Raw genomic sequence first — 19,472 nt, 5'->3', positions numbered from 1 at the left:
TACTAGCCTTTCCTAGGGTAGACCATGTTACTTCTACTAGATCATTGGAGGCATCACTATTGATGGACAAGAAAGATATGATTCCCTTAAAATTTCCTAAGCTTCCAAGCACTTTAAAATTGTAATTATTTAGAGTGAAATTATAGTTTACTTATTCATAACTCATTTTTTACTAATGATCCCATGATGATTTTGTAGGAAACGATCTTTATGATCTAAAATTTTATGATTTAACATTGAAGATATTTGGGACCATATTTTATAAAAGGTACATAGCTTCATATAATTGTTTGCTATATTTATCTATATGTCCATTTATTGTAATATATTCAAGGTACATAGCTTGAACTAATTCTTTTATCTAACAATTTTTTTTTTGTTAAAAGGTGGAATGAGAAAGGCCCTAAATTAAAAGACCAACTCATAAAACCTCTAGAGGATCTCTTTGGTAAAAATATTTCAAATAGAGACCAAATTCTTAAAAAAGATTCCAAACATCTAAAGACTATGAGAGACCAATACAGAAGGGCTCTAAATCTCAACCCAAAGCACAAGCATCCTCCTATGGTTCTAGAGCTGGAGTGAAATTAAATCATTAAAGAGGCGAAAGAGATAAGACTAAGAGATAAAGGAATTAACCCACCACCTAGAAAAAATAGGTATATAGTAGTATTAATGAAATTATGCACAAATTAGTAATCTTTATATTTTTATAATCTAACATATTTCTAATATATTTCAAAGTTTACATATATAGGTTGTAGGACACATAAAAGTTCTACACAAGCTAGGAAAGATAAGGTTTGTCAACACCATCTTGTCTCTGGTGGATATATGAAAATTCACTAACGATTTGTAAGTAGTCATAAATGAAATTTCATATCAATTTTTTAAATATAAAATTATAAATAAGGAATATATTCAATATTAATGATATTATACAAAAAATGCAAGGCATTAAACTTAATCTAGCAACCATAGAAGAGGACAAACAAATTATCTTCAAGCAAGGCTATAAAGTAGTGGTTTCCTGCCACTACACATATTCTAGTGGCCAAAGAGAAGTAGAAGATTCTGGTGCATTGGTTCACACATAGGTAAATAGGCCTAATGAATAATAAGATAAATTGAGCACTTCATGAGAAATAATCTATTTGATGTTAATTTTGAACAATGATAACAATGCACATGACATTTCACTGCAGCCTTTTACTCTCAACACAAATCCTACTCATGATGATGAAGGCACATAACCTACACATGATGAATGCCTTGATGTACATCAAAATGATAGAGGTAAATATTCAATTTATATTTAAAATTAATTATGTAATTATTAATAAAATTTAACATATTAAATTATAATTGGTGTAATCTTTGTGTTATAATTTTTGAGTATGCATGCAGAATGTCATGGTGATGGAGTCGAGGATGATGTTAGTGTTGCATATTGAGGTTAGAGCTAAAAAAAACATGGTAGTAGATGATGTGGCACTATTAGGTAAAGGAAAGTTCTTGTTATGTTCTTTAGATTAATAAAATACTTATAACATTTTAAAAAAAGAACAATTAAACCCATTTATTTCTTATTTTAGGGGTGCATCAACCTTGCCCTTGAAAAAAGAAGAAGAAGCCTCATTCCATAAGATCAAAATCACACGAGCCATAGGAGAATGCCAAAGATAGTCACAATATGCCTATTAGCATTTATCTTCAACAAAAGACAAAACAAAAGAAGAAATGAATCTTAAAAACATTCTTTGATGATGAATGTGTTTATGATTTCTTATGGATGTTGCTTATTAATGAATTTTCTGTCATGGTATTGAACATTGTTATGTGATTATAATGATTCATGTGTTCATGGATTATTGATGAATTTTTATATGTATTAATGAATAATATGTCATATGAATGAATGTTATGTGAATATAATGATTGATGTGTTCCAAAATTATTGATGAATGTTTATACATATCAATTAATTAGATGTCATGTTAATGAATGTTATATGATTATAATTATTCAATGATATAGTTCTTAAATGAATGAATGGAATATTTACTTAGTTATTAATGAGGAACTTAGAGTGATTATAGGGGGTTGGAGAGGCCAAATGAGCTTCCACCATCACATGGTTGGCCTTGTTAAGTAGAGAATATGAAAGGATTATCAAAACCAAGTGAAGCTCAAAATAAACCTATCAAAACTAAAAGCCAATATATGGTTCCATTTTGATGTAGATGTGTCTAACTAAATCCTTTTGTCATTACCAAACTCTACCTAACACACTTTTCTCAACTTTATAATGAGGCCCTTTATAACACCCAAAAATTGCCTTCTTTTCCCAACATGGTTTCTCTATCCTAAATTGCTTGAACTTGCTCCTTTCTTTTCAAGGTCTTATAAGAAGTTCAATAAGGTCTAAAGAACTTGATTTTCATCTAGAATGAACAATAAAAATGATCCCAAACTCCCTAAATTTAATTGTAATAAATAGATAATACTAAGGGGGGGGAGGGGGGGGGGCAGGTGGGGGGTGGAGGGGGGTCAATCAGTATTCTACAAAAAAATTCCCACAATTGAACATTGTTTATTACTTTGCAACATGCATATGAACATAAACCAACAATGTTGAATAGTAAATAAAACCATACACAAAGAGAGCTCATAATACTATTATTTTTAACCAGGAAGATCTTGGCCAAGGGAAAACCCCAATGAGGATGATACCCACAAGATGATCTACTAAACAAGTCTTGTTAAGGATATTGACCTTGTTAGGAGTCTATCAAAGACATATAGTGTCTTGAGTCCTTGTTAGAGGACTAGGCCCTATTAAATGCCTCAACCCTATTAAGAGTTGGTAGATCATTATAATGTATGCAAGAAGAGCCCACTACTCTAACATGCAATATACAAATAAGTTTCTTCACAAGAATAGATATACATAAAATACTATCTCACTATTGTATCTTGCACTTTCTCTGATCAATCATCAAATTTTGCATCATATAAGGCTTACATATAATATATACTTCCCACACAATAGTTTTCATCACATATTCACTTTTCATTAGCTACACAAGATAGGATGTTTACTTATAACTTGCAAATTTATAAAACTTTGGTTAGTCTACCTTGAAGCTTCCACATGCTTGGCTAATTATTAAGATAACTTGGGTTTGACATCTAAGATGTTAGGCCATCATGGTTAAGTAATTATTTTGTTACAAAAATTATTCCTTAAGTCATACAATTCATTTTACTAACATGCTCTATTATGCTCTATTAATTACCTATACTTGTAATTCCTTTGTAACTATCATTGTATTGTCTCTATAGAACACACTGACATGCATCATCATGACACTATCAAATATCGATCATCAAGTGCACATGAGCTAACTCAGACTTTGTCATTCATATAATTTTTTGTCTCAAGATTTCACAATGCAATACCAAAATGTATGTTTCCATCAATGACAACACTAACTCATCTACCTAGCCATATTGCCAACAATCTCCCCCTTTGGCATTGATGGAAACATTTGGGAAAATTTTTTGTGTCCCAAAATGATGTCATATAAAACAATAATATATACAAAAATAAATTACTCAACAATGGCCTTCAAAAACTGAAAATTTTATTCATGTCTTCATGGATCATTACATTTTGTATCTCTCCTTTTACAATGATTTCCTATATTGATAGCTAAGCTCCCCCTTACATACATACATACATACATATGTATGTATGTATATATGTATGTATGTATGTATATATATATGTATATATATATATACATTTATATGTATGTATATATATGTGTATATATATTTATGTATGTATGTATGTATGTATATACATACATACATACATATATACTTTTTAAATACAATTTTCCTTTACATTCTTCTCTCGATTTTCACATCAATGGCAAAGGTGTCAAAATATGTACAAAACAAAATTGGGTTATCTTACTCTAATATAACTTGAGATTCTTGATATGCAATTAGCAAAACCAAGTTTTAGTTTCTCAAGCTCATTCTTCCAATTGTCTTTAACTGTATCAGATATATTGATAAGTGCACAAAGTTCATATGATGCTACTTTAACTATGTTCAAATTTGTGTAGGAAAATTTGTCATAGGATGCCATTGCTACAAGACACTCCTCCAATTGCCTTTGCAAAATGATAACTTTAGAAGATAAATATTCTCTAATGATAGAGAATATCTTTATTAGCTTCTCCTTTTCAAATTCAATGCTTCTGATAGCATTGTGAACTTTCTCCATTTTAGCTTCAGTGTCTTCAATACTCATCAAGTTGTTGTAATCTGATGCGAGTGTTTGAAGATCATTTAATATGCCTTTGACTAGATCATCAAAATTTGATAAGTAATTTATGACACTAAGAATTGTCCATAAAATTTATTTCCTTCATCTATGCTCTTTCTCAACTCCTTTATGCAAACATTCAAAGTCTACAAGTCATTTCTAACATTAGTGCATATTGTGCCAAACAATGATGCATCATGCTTAGTCTGTGCTTGCACTAAAATAATATCAAACAAAGTGGTGAACTTTGAATCAAATGATCTTATCATTCTCTTTTCCTTCTTCTAAATATTAGGCGCTATAGTAGTGGTCTAAACTATCTTCTGCATTCTTTCTAGAACTTCTACCAAAGTTTTCTCTAAAGTCTTAATGAACTTGTTATTCTCCAACAATTTTCTCAATTAGGTTAGTAGACCTTCTTGATCATCGTCCTCATTAGATACCATAGGAAATTGAGTAACTATTTATACTTGGGTATGTGTTTGAATGGGTGTAACAATTTTTGGTTCAATAATTTTCCTCTCTTCCTCTTTTCTTTCTTTCTCCTTTTCTTCTTTCATTCTTTCTTCCTCCTTTTTCTTGTTTTATTTCTACTTTTCTTCTACTTTCCTTCTTTCTCCCTCCTTTCTCTTTTCTTCTTTCCTTCTTTCCTTTTCTTTTCTTATCATCTTCAATCCTCTTAATGTCCTTTTCTTGTCCTTTCTTTTTCTTTTCCTCTTCTTCAATCTTCTTTTTTTCAATGTTTTTTTTCCCTTCTTCTTCATTTTTCATCAAAACTTGAATAAGTAGTAATATTTCCAATATTCTTACTCCCATACATTGTAAAAGAGCTTCTCTATCATCAACAATTATGTGAGTACTATCCACTTGCATGGATTCAGTCCCATTAACTATGTGTGGAGGTGAGTTAATTGTCTGAGTTTCCTCAGCCTCTTCTTCATCATTAGTGGGTGTATTGGCCTCAACATACATAAGGCTTACAATTTGTAGTTTCACACTCTCCTTAGTGGCTTTAGGCATAGAATTCATATAACTAACTATGGCTTCTTCAGTTTCCTTGTTTACCTCTTCATAATTTCCTCCCATAAGAAAAATTTCTTTTCTCTTATTCCTCAAAAAGGCTCAATACATTGCAAATTTTTTTCTATATCCTCATCAGTGATAACTTCACATAATTTCTTTATCATATTTTCTCTCAATTTTGTATCTTCCTCTACTAATCTTCTCTTCTTGTTTAGTAATCTATTGTAAAAGTCTTCAAAATTTTTATTCTAAATACTATCAAATCTTTTATTTCTCAAAACCATGTCCCTCACTATAGCATTTTATAACTACCTTCTATCCATGTTACTATACAAACTACAATATTTATTTAACTAAGAAAAACTATTATTCTCAATGATCTGCATATTCAAATTTTCCACTTTAGGTTTCTAGGATTTCTTACCAAATGGTGTTCTTCCTTCACCAACTACCTATTATACTTCTTTTTCTTTAGTCTCTTCTTTAGACTCATGAGATTCACTAATCTACAATGTTTTCCTTCTTTTACCTAGACCATTGGTGGTATTCTTGGTTCTCTTTCTCAGAGATGGCATAGGTTCTTAACCTTTACCAATCTTTCAAATTCCCTCTACATAGATGCTACTATTACCACATCTTCATAAGGTTTCCTCTTTTACTATCCAATTTTCTCCTTGATAGGCTACACTTGTGCAAGCATAGCATAGGGTGTAGTAGGTATTTGTGAATTAGATCCTACCACTATCACTCCCTCTAAAGGTACTACAATGGAAATAGGTGTAGCTACCAACACTTTAGATTGCTCTCTAGCCTTCATTTCCAAAGCTATACCTTTGAAAATATTAAATTCTTTTCTTGTCATACTTGATTCCTTAAGAATTGATTCTACCATTTTCTCTACATTCTTCTTGATTTCCTTGCTATGAAGTTTAGAGTGAACTTCCTTCATCTTTTCATTACATGTCCTTCATCTAGGACATTCAACATCTCCTTTTGATTGAAGTATGATATGGCATAACCTTCAATGAGTTCTTCACTCATTTCATAACCCATAAGTTCTATGAATTTGACTCTAGGTTCCACTACCTATATACATGGTGTGTCATTCTCTACCATAAAACAAATTTCATCCTTGTATTTCTCTACCATATTAGGAGGGATTTTCTATCTCTTCTTCATTTTCAATTGGAAGTCCTTCGTCATTCTGTCAATATTTTTATCCTTGACATCTTCATGTTTGGCCTTGTAACACTAAGTGACCAGCTTCATGGAGAACTCATTACTATTCCAACTTTTATTTCTAGGAAATTCCTTAGTAGCATAAAAAAACAAATGGGCCAGTAAAGATTCAAATCTAAAAATTGTATTCTTAGATTTCTTCAACTTTGCAATGTTGTCTAACAATTGCACTTTGACAATCTCACACATATTCACTCTTCTCTTTTCAATAGACATCACATATCTTGCATGTAGAAATCCTACTAATATAGAATTTACCCTTGAAATGTGATTGAACTTTTATCCTATAATCTTGCTCAACACTCTTATAGTGCTATCCTCAATTAGGTCAACCTTCATGTTTCTACCATCAAACTTTGTCTTCAAGTTAGTTTCAACAATCTTCCTAATGTTTCTATCATTTATGAGGCTACATTCTTTGTTTCTTAATCCTATGAACTTGTGAATTAGGTCATTATCAATAACAATAGGTATATCTCCTACTCAAAATATTTCCTCATGAACTCTTCTAAAAAATGATTCTGCTCCATTCATGATTATTGAATTTTGTATAAAACATATACTTGATCAAATTCAACTCATTCAGGTATGTAAACTTGGGTTTCAAGGTTAGGTTTCCAATGCACATTATACCTAAATCCTTGTGAATGTCTTCATCTATAGTACTCTCAAATTTACAATGAATGTAACTTCTCACATCTTCTAAGTGAAGTGCATTGGGTGGATTTGCAAAAATTATCCCAAAGGGTCATCAATCAATGAAACAAATGAGTACTTCTTAAACTTATACCTTGGTCTCTCACTAATACCACATATAGATTGTTTTTCCATTTTGCTAACTATTTATAGTGAAAATCATAGTTCAAAGCTTTGTAAAATATCTAATTATCACATTTTATGGATTTTGTAACTTTTCACTTCTAAATAGTTCAATTCTCTCTTAATTCATTATCAAATTGCTCACAAATTCTCTAAACTCTATACACAATCAAATGGTACTAAAAATCTTGTTTGCAATCCTTAAACCATTTCAAATTTAAGTTCACATAAAATGTGTATCTACTTTATTCAAAAAATCTATTTCTAATTATCATTAATCTTATTTTCATCCATACAACTTATAGTGATCATAAAAATATGTGTGCACTTAACCATAGCTTCCTAATATTGTATTATACCTTCTACTTACTGCACAAACTCTAATTCAACATCTTCTAACCTCAGTTCTAAACAAATGATGCTCTATCTCTTCTATATATTCTTAATTGAAATAAGATGAATCACAAATAATTGCTAACTTCAATCTTCCATCAGGTGCATCAAAGAATTCTTGTTCTAATGTTGTAAGTGAACTTGATGGTTTCTTTGCTTTAACAAATACTTCCTTGAATTCTTCTATATGATCTTTCAGTGGTTCCTTCTGACTATCATTGTTTCCATTATTATTTCTCCTATCATTTCTATTATTGTTGCTCTTGTAGTTAGGATTCCTATCGAGATTTCATGTGTCCATTATGCAAAATCTTGTTTTGTGCCCAAAGTTATTGCATAACTAACATTTAGGTGTATTCCTTCTCTAATTGGTTGAATTCTAATTATCTGGGGCTCTATAATTCCTTGCAATATGTCCAAGGTTGTTACATTTATAGCATACAACTTCTTTCCTTTCACCATTAGATCTTTCTCCATCATTGGATCTTCTTGAGAATTGCTCCTTCTTTCATTACCTATAGGCTTAATATCCCTAAACATTCTATTATTTACATTAATAATATCAAACTTAGGTTTCTACAAATCTACTACTGTATGTCCATAACCATGAAAATTACAACAATATAAATTAGTGATAGGTTTGAAAGACTTACTTGTGCAAACTCTCTTCATATGACCAACTTCATTGCATATAAAACATCTACCTTTGAATTCATGTCTAGCTTCCTTAGGTGCTTCAACTAGCTCTATTGACTTCGGTTCATCATGTTTCTCAGATAGATTAACTTGTTCAACTTCTTTAGGTACTTCTATTGGTGCACCTGATTCAATCCTACTGTAATTAGTTTATTTTGGCTTAGGATTTTTAATAACTGGATCTAGTTCCATCCTAACTTTAGTTTTTTTGGCTGATTTTTCTCCAATAATATATCCAAGACCTTTCTTATCATAAGAAGATCTCTAAAAAATTATTTGTTCATCAATATTCTCACTATTGGAATAAAGCTTCTCTAACTATTTTTTTCACTTGAGTTAGTTCTCCTTTAGCAATGGTATTCTACTTTTCTAATTCTACATAATCTACTTTGGTAGAATCTAATTCAAATGTTACTTGAGTCAACTGAGATCTAAGGTTTGCATTCTTTGTTCTTAGATCTAGTTCATTCTTATTGTCATCCTTCTTAAGACTTAACATAAGTTCAACAATTCTCAACTCATGTTTCAAGATATCATTTTCTTTCTTGAGGGTTCTTACTTCATCACTATCACTAGTCTACTCTTTTAATTCCTTTCTATATTTTAGCTTACCAATGTAATCTTTTGCATCTTCATGCATATCTTTCAAGTTATCTCTTTCTTCTATAAGAAGATCAATTTTCTCAAGAGCTTCTTCAAAATTTCTCTTTAACTATTCTATATTCATATAGATCTTACTCAAGATGTAAGCCTCTTCTGAGTAACTATGCTTTGATATCAATTGTTAGAAATAGACAATACTAAAAAGGGGAGGGGGGTGAATCAATATTCTACAAAATTTTGCCCATAATTGAATATTGTTTATTACTTTACAACATGCATATGAAATTAAACCAACAATGTTGAATAAAAAATAAAACCATACACAAAGAGAACTCATAGCACCATTATTTGTTAAGTAGGGAAACCCTGGCCAAGGGAAAACCCTAATAGGGATGATACTCACAAGATGATCCACTAAACAAAAGAATCCTATTAAAGGATATTGACCTTGTAAGGAGTCTATAAAATACATATAGTGTCTCAAGTCCTTGTTAGAGGACTAGGCCCTATTAAAAGCCTCAACCCTATTAGGAGTTGGTAGATCAATTATAATGTATGCAAGAAAATTCCACTACTCTAACATGCAACATACAAATAAGTTTATTCACAAGAATAGATGTACATACAATATCATCTCACTATTGTATCTCATGCTTGATCCAATCAATCATCAAATTTTTCATCACACAAGGCTCATACATGCTTTAATAATTATTAAGATAACTTGGGTCTAAAATCTAGGATGTCGACCCCTCATGGTTATGTAATTATTTTGTTACCAAAAAAATTCAAGAAGTCGTACAATTCATTTTACTAACATGTTTTGTTCTACTTTTTTAATTACCTATACTGGTAATTCCTCTATAACTATCATCATACTATCCATACAGATCTACACACTAAAATATGTCATGACATTGTCAACCATCGATCCTCAACTATGCATGAGCTAACTCAGACTCTATTATGTGTACATACCGAAACTATCTCTGTGGTACTACAAACTATCTAATACTTAGAAAATTTTCTATCTCAAGATTTCACAATGAAATACCAAAATGTATATTTCCATAAATGACAACACTAACTCATCTACCTAGTCATATTACCAACTCTACCGATTTCTATACTAGTTAGTTACTTCCTAGTAACCCTTTGCAATTACCCCTCGAAACAAGGTTTTTGGGATTTAATTTGTAAACTTTATTAACAACTTACAAAAAAATTCACCATTTAGGATACCCATTTTGACATTGCACATGATTTTAAAGGTTTGACTTCCCAACTCTATCCATACAACACAAATTCTAAAATGAAGGGTTTCTAAGGGTTTTGAAGCCTTTTTAGGTTGTATACATCAAATGAATTTGTAACACCCTTCAATGGATTGGTGGAACCTTCACCTTGCTATGTAAGGAGATCCTTTCACTTCTCTTTCATCTACAAAAGAAACCATGAAATTATCTTACTTCCTAAACATTTGGTGTACACATTTCTTCATTCATCTCTAGCCAGATTGACCATTAACCCACCTAGGGCTTACTGGAAAAATTTACAAATTGTCACTAACTCCAACCTTTTACATCTTAAATTAAGTTGAGTCTACCTTATTCCTCCAAGGTTTCATTAGTTTTCAACTATGGTAATAAGAGTTAGATTGTATTTTGTAAATATTGTCTAGTTAGAGGGAAAAATTGATAGCGCTTAGCAAATTGAATGGAATATATACAAAACCCAATGGAGGAATAACAAGACCTATAGAATAAAAATATTAAAAATAATATATAACTCCTATTTACAATACAATTTCCCATTCAATCACAAAATTACATGAACAATAGGTGAATATAATATTTTTACTGTAAAAAACTCAATTTGGTATTCAATTTGAGCAAATTCTTGTCTCCAGCCCATAAAACTTCATTTGAAAAGGATTTTATGTATTTCAAGATGATTAACAAGTTAAGGAAGGTGAAAAATAACTATTATTTCAAATATCCTACCTATTTTCCAAAGTTACACAAAGTTGCAAAATTGAAACTTTTTAATTTTTGCAATTATTACACAATTGACAATTGCATGACAACTTTTGGCTTCCTTGTCACCAATGGAGGAAAAATGCATTTCTTCTTGTGTTTCAAATTTTTTTACACCTCACTTCACCTTTCTTCATTTTTTTGATCATATTGTGGTTGTTTGATCACCTTTGACCACCTAGGAAGTTCATTAAGAGTTTGACAAAGAAAATGAATGCACTGAATACACAATACAATGTAAACCAAACATTTAGGTAAAAACACACACTTGGGTTATTGAAAATCCCTTATCCATATCTATCAACCAAAATTGACTTTTGCAAACCAAAATTGGGGTGCTCCTGCACCATTCTCCCCAACAAAGAAAGAAACTATCATGGGATAGAAGGGTGTTAGTAACTACATGGACATAACTTTCAAAAAATTTAATTTGTGTTTTCAAACCACTTTGAACCTTAGTTCAAAGCAGTTTGAAGTGGTTCAATAGTTCGAAGCAGGTTGTTTTGCAGGTTCATGGTTATTCTGAGAGGGTCACATATGCAATTCAATGACTAGGGTTTGGTGATTCATTTCCAGTTTAGAGATGCAGTCTGTTAGGTCACAAATTTGAAAGCTTAGTTCAAAGGGTTTAATGTTTAGGGTCCATTTCATTGAAAATATAAAAGATTGGTTGATGATTTAGTGAGTTGTGAATTTGAAATATTTATTATACCTCACCACATGTTTCTACACAAAGAGTTATTTTTGTTGAAAAGATTGGATATATATGTTGAATTTCACATCATCTCGAGCATAGACTTGTCAACATTTAGAGGCAAAGCAGCCTGTTCAATGAGTGCATGTAACATGAGGTCATCACCTATACCCAAGGAGAGGAAATGAAGGAAAAGGTTGCAATATTTTGGATGCCCAAATGGAGGAAGTATGAGACTTAGAAGAAAGGTATTGACTTCTTGTCTAATCACCAAAACATTCCAATATAAAAAGTAGAGGAGGCAGTTAGCAATTGGATAAAAGTTTGAAATAGGAATGCAAGAAGAGAAGTTAGCTTCATATGATGTATGCTCTCCCAAAATTAATAGTTTGGAAACTCATGTTTATATTGGTTCTAGAATGAAAATAGTGAAAGAAATAGAGAGAACTTGCAGACCATGAGAAAATGAATGATTTATTCTCATAACCTCAAGCCTCATCCTATGTCAGGTCCAATAGTTCAAATGCAATCGGCAAGTCAATCTCATTCATAGTGATAATGTGGGAGTTAAAATGGCATAGTGAACTATTTAAAAAATGGATGCATCCAAATTTGGTGACCTTGTGCAGTCAGTCAAAAAATGGGGAAGTATGAGTATGATCAAGAAGCTCATATGACGAACGTTCATCAGGTATTGGGTAGAATGCTTGAGCCTCCACAAGGATACCCTCTAGCTCATAGTAAAATTTTGTCAACCACAAAGGAACATGGTGAATGATCTAAAGGAATGATTCAAAGCATACATTATCTTCATTTGATACCATTCATATTTGAGTCCCAAAGTTCATTATATCTCTATTGTGCCCCATGCCAAACTAAAGCAACATATGCAATGTTTTTGTATCTATGATGTTTGCCATATGATGATTTCAATAGTGAAAGGGTGTTTTCCTATTTATTGTACTTCTTTGGTCTCAACATACAAGGTTCGCAAGGAAATACAAGTTTTGATGAAATATCTATGGCTCATCACCCTAATCAAAGCTATATTCAATGCATTGTTCACCATGGGAGATAAAAAGAGAAAGTCAACATAGACGTGGGTTAACATTACAAAACCCACACAGTTGTGATTCATCACCTTAAATGCAATCAAAGTGTCGAGTGAAGGTGCAAATGGGAAGAGGCAACATGAAAAGGAACTGGCATGCACAGTTTTAAATGAAACCACAATTCTCCTTAGCAAAGCAAAAAGAGATGTGCATAGATATGGAAGATGCGACCTCTATACTCTATGGTCTAGTTGAAAGATATGAATTATATCAATGATAGTTTCCTGCTAGATAAAGCAATTCATCTAGTCAATGAGATAACTACAAAGCTAAAGATGGAAATTACATTGAAGCCCATAGCTTTAGATGAAATTGACCACTCTATGTTGAAGCTTAAGATGGAGCAGCTCTCTTAACCCGTCTTGAAATAGAACTTGGTCTTCTGAAGCAATAACAAGAGGAGCTACAATAACAATGGGAACATGAAAATGGCATATCATAGGCTTTATCAACACCAATGGAAAATTTATAAACTTAGTTCTGATTGACAAAAAACTCACGATCTATGCCATCATCATATTCACTCTCAGTAGAAGAAACAAACAAAAAGGAAATATGTATAGTTTGATGATTTCATGCCAAAGCATTCAGATAAAGTTTAAAAAGTTAAATTATACACTAATTGTCTAAATAAGCACATAAGCACATATTATGAGTTATATGGTGTTTAGACAAGTTTAAGATTTATCTAGAAGGATTAATTTTAGCACTGTGGCTCACTATTAAAATTTAACAATACATCTTCCTATCAAAAAGTTATATTTATAATTGTGAGAAACATTATAAATATTGATGGAGATAAAGAAAGTTAATCGAGAAGAAGAAAAAGTTATAAAGATAGGAAATAAACAGATTTAAAAGAAAGGTGAGTCATAAAATCTTTCAAGAATCAGATATGAAACTAAAAAGCCATGGGGAATGGAAATATAAATAGACTAGTAGCAACAAGAAAGGAGTTCCATTTTTTTTCTTCTTCCTACTTCTAGACTACAGGCTGTGTGCTCCGGGAAGGGAGGGGATTTTGCAAAATTGTTTCATTTTCTTGAGAAACTATGAGAGATAAAGCATGGGCAGATTTTCTTTCTTTTTAGAACTATGTGTTTGAGATGAAGATAAATTTTTTGTGTTTGATGTAATATTGTGGAAAAAGTTTCAGTTTTCTTTGAATAATAGTTAGATTGTAATGTGTAAAAGAGTCTTTGTGGTCTTTTACAGTCAAGGAAGGGAGACTGGAGGTTAAACACATTAAACTTTGATTATAATGTATTTTTCCTTCCACTGATTATGAACTTTGTGTCATTTTCAGTTTTCTCTAAAATTATAGTCTGATATCATTATTTCTTTATTATGTCATCATTTGAAAATATCCTTCAAAGCTCTAATTTTAATTCCCTCAAGAAGATGGAAGACATAATTTTGTTTTTGTTACATAATACAGTGTTCAGCAAATGAACTTTGTGTCATCTACTATCCTTCACTTTCTTTTATGTAGTAGTATAGGTTTTCTCATCTAAATTGTATTTATAGGTAAATGTTTGATATCCTTTCATACTTTTTGGTTAAAAGCATCCACATTTGATTCATTGAATATCTTATACAGGGAGTTGTACCTGATAAAATTCAAAGGAAGGTTGTCATCCCCATGATAACCTATCCAACTATTGTTGATAGTTTGTCCTTTCACTTGTGCATTCAAGATCAGATTTGCATGCATTTATTCAAAGGACAATTTATTCACTAACAGATTTTTGGTGACTCTACTGGGGAATCAAAGCAAAGATTTAAGTGCCTATCTTTATTTCCTCATTTTTATGATTATCTCCATGTGCAGGAGATTTGGTGACTCTATACAAAGATCATGCTGAATATAGGAGCCATGAAAAGATTGAGGCCAGATCCTTCTCTTCTGGAACTTTGTCAGATGGATGATGAAGTGCTACATGACTTTGTAGACTATTTCAGAGAAATTATGTCTAAAGGTATGAAGAAAAAATTGAGCTTTGAGGATGATGCAAGCTCTTGGTTGATATGGAAAGGCCTCTACAGAAGATTTCATAAGTTGAAAAACTTGCAAAATCTTGAAGACGAAGTGGCTTAGTTGAAGGAACATTTGAGGGAAGATGATGATGATAAACCTCGCATTATCACAGTTTCACCTAGGTATCTCAATCTGTTTGTCATGAGTGATCAAGACGTAAAACTGGAAATACTCCAACCTCTAATTGATCTAGCTTCAGTGGATGAGATTATTCCTGCCAATAATGAAAAAAAGGTAAGAAACAATGGTGAAATCTTGTCTCAAGATCTTTCTTCATCTCATGCTAAAATTTGTACAGTAGAAGGTCATGGTGATTGTTCTTTTCTTGAAGATTCTATTGAAATATTTTCTTCGGGTGCCTTGTCTGAAAATGAATCTAAAAATGCCACAAAATATTGTGAGGGTATTAATCCTTTGAAGGATAATGTAAAAAAAGATCCTTTACTTGAGTCTTTTCATTCTGACAATTTTACAACAGCAAACCTTGTAGATGATGCTATTTTAAATGGAGGTGTATTCAAATATTTTTCTCCTCATCCTAAGAGTTTCAGTTTTAACTATGTTGATAGTCTCCCTATTTCAGAAGTGTCTATTGATGAGAGAGTAAACAACTTGCCTCTAGATTTCCAATTTTTCACCTTTGATGTTGATCATTTTTCTTTGGAAAATCTTCTTGACGAAAAGATTCAGAATAACATGCAATCTAAAGATGATTCCTTATGCTTACGAACTAGTGACCAGCCCTTGCAAAGACTTTTTCCATTTGACGATGAAATATGTAATTATGACAAGGTGAAAGTGCATGAAGAAGAGTTTCTTTCTCATTCTGAAAATGCTGAAATCAACACTTAGCCTATAAACTATCCAGCTAAAGTACGTAAAGAAATATCATTTGATCAATAAGAAGAGGTCATTGCCAAATTCTTGCTATGTCTTTAGCCTGAAGATGTCTCTCAAACCAATCCTCTTGATGGTGATTCAACTCTTCATGGAGATGAGACAAAGATGGCTCTAGACAAAGACACCCCTACAAAATTCTTGGCTAAGACAAAGAAATATCACGCTGATTTCCAATCTAGTGGTGATTCAGTTGATGTGTTGGAGAAAGAAATTTTTAATGACGAAGAAGAAATCATAGTACATTTTTGTCATCACTCAAGCTAGATCATTTCTTTGACATTGCCCTAGACACCTGTTCAAATCAGTTCCAGAATGAGGCATTTATTTAAAAATTTCCTTCTCACCCATCTATGCACAATGTTGTTGATTTGAATTGTAAGAGAAATGCTGAGATATGTGATGAAATTCTGAGAAGAGAAAGGGATGGAATTTTTTGCATGATTGATGATAGTTGGTTCCTTGAAAGAAATGAAGAAGACATATATCTAAGGGCTGATCCTATGCTGAAGGAGGCATCATTATGGCTGCAAGTTGAGCATAACCATGTGCAAGAATCAGATCTTCATGACAGCATTTCAGAACATCATCTTTTGTAGAGGCTGTTTCATTTTATATTTTTCAGCTTGAAGTGGAGTCTAACCCTGATAGTGTGAAGGATCAATTCATAAGTGGAGATGAATACTACGATGATTTATGGCTCTTTGGAAAATAATTTTGGATTAGTATATGCATGCAATCTATCAGTCTAAATTTTGGCATTGAAGGAGTCGTCATCAAGAAATGGTTTGGAGTTGGTCCATTGAGGTACACTTTGCTAATTTAGAAATGCACCTATTTCTCTCAACCAGTAAATGGATTCACTTAACTTCTTTCTTCCAGTCTTTATGGTAGTTTCTTTTCCTACCTTTGTAAATATTGTAATTAGGTTTTTGTTGTGTGTAGTGTAGTTGGAATAATGCACAAGCCTTGTGCTTGCTGGTAGTTTAGGTGTTGGTTTTTGGTTTTATTTGCTAGTTTTACCCTGCTCCCCTCTGCCCTCTTTGCAAGTAGCTCTTGGTCTTCTCTTCTTGTTGACTCTATTTTCCCACGGATAAGGCAATGTTCTTCTCCCAAAGATTGTTGGATTTCTCTAATTTTGCATCAAAATCAATCCCACGGTTAGAGCCCCTGTTAGTAACTACATGGACATAGCCTTTAAAAAAATTAATTTGTGTTTTCAAACCACTTTGAACCTTAGTTCAAAGTAGTTCAAAGTGGTTCAGTAGTTCAAAGTAGGTTTTTTTGTAGGTTCATGGTTATCTTGAGAGGGTCACATATGCAATTCAATGACTGGGGTTTGGTGATTCATTTCCAGTTTAGAGATGCAGTATGTCAGGTCACAAATTTGAAAGCTTAGTTCAAAGGGTTTAAAGTTCAGGGCCCATTTCATTGAAAATATAAAGGATTGGTTGATGATTCAGTGAATTGTGAATTTGAAACATTTATTATACCTCACCACATGTTTCTACATAAAGAGTTATTTTTGTTGAAAAGATTGGATATATATGTTGAATTTCACATCATCTTGAGCATAGACTTGTCAGCATTTAGAGGCAAAGCAGCCTATTTAATGAGTGCATGTAACATGAGGTCATCACCTATACCTGAGGAGAGAAAATGAAGGAAAAGGTTGCAATATTTTGGATGCCCAAATGGAGGAAGTATGAGACTTAGAAGAAAGGTATTGACTTCTTGTCTTGTCACCAAAACATTCCAATATAAAAAGCAAAGGAGGCAGTTAGCAATTGGATAAAAGTTTGAAATAGGAATGCAAGAAGAGAAGCCGGCTTCATATGATGTATGCTCTTCCAAAATTGATAGTTTGGAAACTCATGTTTATATCGGTTCTGGAATGAAAACAATGCAAGAAATAGAGAGAACCCACAGACCATGAGAAAATGAATGATTTATTCTCATAACCTCAAGCCTCATCCTATGTCGGGTCCAACAGTTCAAATGCAATTGGCAAGTCAATCTCATTCATAGTGATAATGTGGGAGTTAAAATGGTATAGTGAACTATTTAAAAAATGGATGCATCTGAATTTGGTTACCTCGTGCCAGTTAGTAAGAAAATGGGGAAGTACAAGTATGATCAAGAAGCTCATATGACGAATGTTCATTAGGTATTGGGTAGAATGCTCAAGCCTCCACAAGGATACCCTCCAGCTCACAGTAGAATTTCATCAACCGCGAAGGAACGTGATGAATGATCTAAAGGAATGATTCAAAGCATACATTATCTTCATTTGAATACATTCATACTCGTGTCCCAAATTTCATTATATCTATGCTATGCCCCATGTCGAATTAAAGCAACATATGCAATGTTTGTGTATCTATGATGGTTTCCATATGATGATTTCAATAGTGAAAGGGTGTTTTCTTGCATATTGTACATATTTGGTCTCAACATACAAAGTTTGCAAGGAAATACAAGTTTTGATGAAATATCTATGGCTCATCACCCCAATCAAAGCTATAATCAATGCATTGTTCACCATGGGAGATAAAAAGAGAAAGTCAGCACGGACATGGGTTAACATTACAAAACTTGCACAATTGTGATTCATCACCTTAAATGCAATCAAAGTGTCAAGTCAAGGCACAAATGGGAAGAGGCAACATGAAGAGAAATCGCCATGCACAGTTTTAAATAGAACCATAATTATCCCTAGCAAAGCAAAAAGAGATGTGCACGGATATGGAAGGTGTGACCTTTATACTCCATGGTCTACCCAAAAGATATGAATTATATTAGTGATAGTTTCCTGCTAGATAAAGAGATTGATCTAGTTGATGAGATAATTGCAAAGCTAAAGATGGAAATTACATTGAAGCCCATGGCTTTAGATGAAATTCACCACTCTATGTTGAAGCTTAAGATGGAGTAGCTCTCTTAACCTATCTTGAAACAAAGCTTGGTCTTCTTAAGAAATAATAAGAGGAGCTACAATAACAATGGGAACATGAAGATGGTAGATCTTAGGCTTTATCAAAATCAACAGTAATGGAAAATTTCTAAACTTAGATCTCATTGACAGAAAACTCAATTCTTTATTATGTCATCATTTCAAAATATCCTTCAAAGCTCTAATTTTAATTACCTCAAGAAGATGGAAGACATAGTTTTGTTTTCATTACATAATGTAGTGTTCAACAAATGAACTTTGTGTCATCTGTTGTCCTTCACTTTCTTTTATGCAGTAGTATAGGTTTTTGCATCTACGTTGTATTTATGAGTAGATGTTTGATATCCTTTCATTCTTTCTAGTTAAAAGCATCCACATTTCATTCATTGAATATATTATACAGGAGTTGTACCTGACAAAATTTAGAGGAAGGTTTTCATTCCCACGATAACCTATCCAACTATTGGTGATAGTTTGTCCTTTCACTTGGGCATTCAAGGTCAAATTTGCATGCATTTCTTCACAGGACAATCTATTCACTAACAAAGGGGTAAGTAGTTGAGGATTGATTCCTCTCTTCTCGAAGTCAATTTCAGGGATCCAAGTAGCCTCATTATTAGGTATGTC

Source organism: Cupressus sempervirens, chromosome 1 (assembly GCF_028749045.1).
Source record: "Cupressus sempervirens isolate cs-2001-9-10 chromosome 1, ASM2874904v1, whole genome shotgun sequence".
Lineage (NCBI taxonomy): Eukaryota > Viridiplantae > Streptophyta > Pinopsida > Cupressales > Cupressaceae > Cupressus > Cupressus sempervirens.
This window is presented reverse-complemented; position numbering follows the sequence as displayed.